Source organism: Solanum stenotomum, chromosome 7 (genome assembly GCF_019186545.1).
Source record: "Solanum stenotomum isolate F172 chromosome 7, ASM1918654v1, whole genome shotgun sequence".
In the NCBI taxonomy this organism is placed as follows: domain Eukaryota; kingdom Viridiplantae; phylum Streptophyta; class Magnoliopsida; order Solanales; family Solanaceae; genus Solanum; species Solanum stenotomum.
This window is the reverse complement of record NC_064288.1, coordinates 4,550,862-4,556,168: the sequence shown is the minus strand read 5'-3', so window position 1 is coordinate 4,556,168 and position 5,307 is coordinate 4,550,862.

The window sequence follows — 5,307 nt, the reverse complement described above, 5'->3', positions numbered from 1 at the left end:
CCCGTCCTCTAAATATTTCTTGATGTCAAAATACCACGGCAAGCCATCTGGTTCCGCTTCAACATGTGAACAGTGGACAGGCTGTTCTTTTACCTCTACATCCACTGGATCAATATAACTTGTATCTCGATGCTTAATCATTGACGCGATGGTGGCAAGAGCATCGGCCAACTCATTCTGTGTCCTGGGAGTGTGTCGGAACTCAATCTTGCGAAATCTCTTGCATAACTTCTGTATATACCGCACATACAGTGTGATCTTTGGATTTTTCACGGCTCATTCCCCTTGAACCTGATGAATCAGCAAATCTAAATCTCCAATAACCAGCAACTCGTGAACATTCATATCAATTGCCATCTTCAGACCGAGGATGCAAGCTTCATACTCAGCCATGTTGTTCGTGCATTCAAATCGGAGTTTAGCCGCCATATGATAGTGCTGACCGGTTTCTGACACTAAGACCGCTCCGATTCCTTTCCCTTGATAATTCGCCGCTCCATCAAAGAACACTCTCCAACCAGGGTACGCTTCAGAAATATCCTCACCAACAAATGAAACTTCCTCATCGGGAAAATAAGTCTTGAGCGGTTCGTACTCTTCATCAACTAGATTCTCTGCAAGATGGTCAGCCAAGGCTTGCGCCTTTATCGCCTTCTGAGTCACATACACAATGTCAAACTCACTTAAAAGCATTTTCCATTTAGCCAACTTCCCGGTCGGCATTGCTTTCTGGAAAATATACTTCAATGGGTCCATCCTGGAAATAAGGTATGTGGTATAAGAAGACAAGTAATGTCTTAATTTCTGAGCAATCCAGGTCAAGGCACAACATGTTCTCTCCAAAAGAGTGTAACGAGCCTCATATGGAGTGAATTTTTTGCTCAAATAATAAATGGCTCGCTCTTTCTTCCTAGTTTCGTCATGTTGACCAAGCACGCATCCCAATGCGTTATCTAAGATAGATAAATATAACAATAACGGACTCCCTTCTCGCGGAGGGACCAACACCGGTGGATTGGACAAATAGTTCTTGATAGCATCAAAAGCAGTTTGACATTCTCCGGTCCACTTGTTCGAGGCATCTTTTTTCAATAACTTAAAGATGGGCTTACACACCACGGTGGATTGAGCTATAAACCGACTGATGTAGTTCAACCTTCCCAAAAAACTCATCACCTCTTTCTTGGTCTTCGGAGGAGGTAATTCCTAGATCGCCTTGATCTTGGAAGGGTCAAGCTCAATGCCCCTCCTGCTGACTATAAATCCCAATAACTTGTCAGCTGGCACTCCAAAAGCACACTTGGCAGGATTTAACTTCAAATTGTATCGGCGCAAGCGATCAAAGAACTTCCTCAAGTGAGTCAAGTGGTCCGAACTCTCGCGGGACTTGATTATGACATCATCTACATACACCTCGATCTCCTTATGAATCATATCATGGAAGATGGTCGTCATGGCCCTCATATAAGTAGCACCGGCATTCTTGAGACCAAAAGGCATCACCCGATAATGATATACACCCCAAGGTGTAATGAAAGCTGTCTTTTCTGCATCTTCTTCATCCATCAGGATCTGGTGGTAACCCGCATAACAATCCACAAATGACTGCATCTCATGCTTAGCACAATTATCAATGAGAATGTGAATGTTTGGCAATGGAAAGTTATCTTTCGGGCTAGCTTTGTTGAGATCTCTGTAGTCAACACAAATTTTGATCTTTCCATCTTTCTTAGCAACCGGAACAACGTTGGCTAACCAGGTCGGATACTGCGTCACTTTCACTACTTGGGACTCGATCTACTTTGTAATCTCCTCATTGATCTTCAAACTCAACTCAGGCTTGAACTTTCGAGTCTTTTGTTTTACTGGACTAAAATCTGGATTGATCGGCAATTTGTGGGACACCATATTCGTGCTCAGCCCTGGCATATCTTTATAAGACCAGGCAAATACATCAATGTACTCCCCGAGCAAACAAATCAGGTCTCTTCTTTGAGCTTCCGTCAGATGAACACTGATTCTTACTTCTTTAACACATTCCTCATCTCCGAGATTCACAGTTTCTGTTTCTTCCAAATTTGGCTTGTGTTGATTTTCAAATTGTCGAAACTCTTCAGCAACATGTTCGGGAATCCCACTTTCTTCTTCGTATTCCTCACACTCATCATCACCTGCCTCATTTTGTTTGCTCGGTTCATGACATGACATGACATTGGCAGGTTTTAAATTAATATTACTGAAATCATAAACAAACCAAGTTAGGAAAGTAAAATATAAACAGATAAGTAAACAAATAAATTTGATAAAAGAGGCTTTTCATTTGAATTGAAAGACAAGCACAAACTTTGGCCATGGCCGAGGGCTATTTTGCCTTTTGAAACATCACAAGGGAATTTAAAAACTTCAAACAAATAAAACTGCATAAAGGGTGGGTCTCGGGCCTCTTCCGGACTACCACCGATTTTAAAACAAACAAAGACACATGTCTTTTCTACCCAGATGAGCGGGAAATCAGGAGTGGCGTGGAGGTCCAGTTTTGCAATCGCTCCTCAGGCTCTGCATCACGGATGCCTGATGTCCCAGCCTCTTCCTCAATGACCGCATCAATCTCTTCAAAAAGGCCACAGATTCCTTCCCCGAGACTATCATCATTGACATATCCTCGCACCGGGAATGACTGGTACAGATGAGGAATAGGCCTGGCCAATGCTTTATCAACATTCTTGTTCTTTATCTCTGCTTCGTCATTTGTTGGGACATATCCTAAACCAAACTTTGCTCCTTTGGTGGGAATTTGGATAGGCTCGACGATTCCTTGGAAATGCTTCCCCAACCCAAAACCTGGTTCAAAACCATTCTGGAGCATAACAGTAGCAATCATCTTGTACGCGGCAGGCATAGGAGGTTGTGGAGCCAAGTCATCACCGGTGGCATTTACCAGGGCTACCGTGTAGAAATCACAACCTCGAGAGATATTATCAACGATCGGTGCATACCCATTGGAACGACTCCCTTCACCATAAATGACCAATTCCTGGTCCTTCCAAACAAATTTCAAGAGTTTGTGAAGGGTAGACGGCACAGCCCCGGCCATATGGATAAACGGTCTTCCCAGAAGCAGGTTGTAACTAGTGTTGATATCCAACACCTGGAACTCCACATTAAACTCTGCAGGACCCATCTGGATTCCCAAGTTTACTGCCTCTATCGTGTCTCTCTGCACTCCATCGAAAGCTCTCACATTAACCTGGTTTTATTGAACCTTTCCCAAGTCGAATTTCAGCTGCTTGAGAGTCGAAAGTGGGCAGATATTGAGACCGGATCCATCGTCGACCAAAACACGATTTATAACTTTGTCCCGGCATTTGATGGTGACGTGCAGAGCTTTGTTGTGCATCCTTCCTTCAAAGGGCAACTCTTTGTCACAAAAGCTGATTCGATGTCTCCGAATGACCTGGTTTATCATGGCTGCTAGATTGTCACTATTAGTACCCACAGGCACATAAGTATCATCCAAAGCCTTCATCAACGCTTGCCTATGTAATTGTGAGCTCATCAACAAAGCCCATACGGAAATCTGAGCTGGCGTCTTCTCCAAGTGCTTCATAATCGAATAATCTTTCGGCTGCATTTTTCTCCAGAACTCCTCTGCCTCGGCTTCACTGATCGGCCTTTTTGATTGGTCCTTCTTCTGCCCCCCTTGGGCCAATTCTTCCGGTGTGTAGCACCTGCCAGATCTGGTCATGCCTTGAGTAACAGCCGTTTCAATAACAAATTTTGGTCGGGTAAGAGTTTCTCGTGGCACCAAGGCAACAGCCTTCTCGGGTGTCAGAATCACAAACTCTTTCTTTTCTCTGATGCTCAACGAAGCTACAGCCTTTTCCAGTTCATCGGGAGCAATCGGAACTATTGACTTTGTCACGCACCAGTCATCATCTGTCGCTATCATATTGATAGTGGCGCCTCCATGATTTGGCAAAGGATTACTATTGACATTGGGCGCAACCGTCTGAAGAGAGACCACATTCTGGTCAATCAGGTCTTGAATCTTATGCTTCAGATTGATACAGTCTTCAGTATCATGTCTAACACTGTTGGAGTGATATGCGCACCTCTGATCAGGCCTGTAAAACTTTGAGCTAGTGTCAACCGGCTTGGGACCCACTGGATGAATATATCCTACCGCAGTTAATCGCTCGAACAGCTTTGTTCGGCTTTTAACAAGTGCAGTGAAATTTCTAGCAGGCTTTTTCTCAACTCTAGGACGGGGGGGATCGTAATTGCCTTGTTGAGGAGGAGGCATTTAACGATAATTTAGAACATTCGGACGGGGAGCTTGATGTCTGGGATATGAGTTGGTTTGGTAGATTGGTTGTGGAGCTTGGTAGTTCGAGGGGGTATTTTGGTAAAGTGGAGCTGGGGTTTGGTACATTGGGGGAGGCGTTTGGTAATTTGTCTGGACGTTGGCACAGTTGGGGGTGACATTTCGGTAGTGATGAGATGGAGTCTGGTAAACTGGCGGGGGAGTTTGGTAGATAGTGGTGAGAGTTTGGTAGTTAGGAGGGGGAGCATTTTGATAGCTGGGAAGAGGGGCGTTTTGGTAACTGGGGGGAGGGGTATTTTGGTAATCGGCTTGTGCATAACAAGCCGGGTATGAACTCTGTGAAGGTTGAGAACGACCTTGGTATGATGATAGTTTCCTTGGGGTCTTCTTCCCTCATAAGAGATAGAGGACACATCCTCTCTTTTCTTTTTCAACAAGCCCGAAGATCCGGGCGAGGCAGCAACACGGGCAATCTTCCCGGTTCTCAATCCATCTTCGATAGTCTCACCTACCTTGACTATCTCAGCAAATTTTGCTCCAACGAGCAACATAATTCTGTCATAATATTCGGGCTCCTGCACCCGCACAAGCACTTCAACAATTTCTTTTTCTGACATGGGAGGTCTAACTCTAGCCGCCTCCTTTCGCCATCTATATGCGAATTCTCGGTAACTTTCAGTCGACTTCTGCTTCATCTTCTCCAATGAGTAACGGTCAGGAACGATCTCCACATTGTAGGCGAATCGTTCGATGAAGTCCTTAGCCAAAGCGTTCCAGCTAGACCACTGTTTCGTCTCATGAAACGTAAACCATTCTAGAGCCTCTTCGCTCAAACTTCGGCTAAAAAGCCGCATTAACAAAGCTTCGTCTCTCCCAACTCCCACGAGTTGGTCACAGTAGGCCCTCAGGTGTGCTAAGGGATTCCCCGTTCCTTCGAAGATGTCAAATTTTGGCACCTTGAACCCTTCCGGGAGGTCCAAATT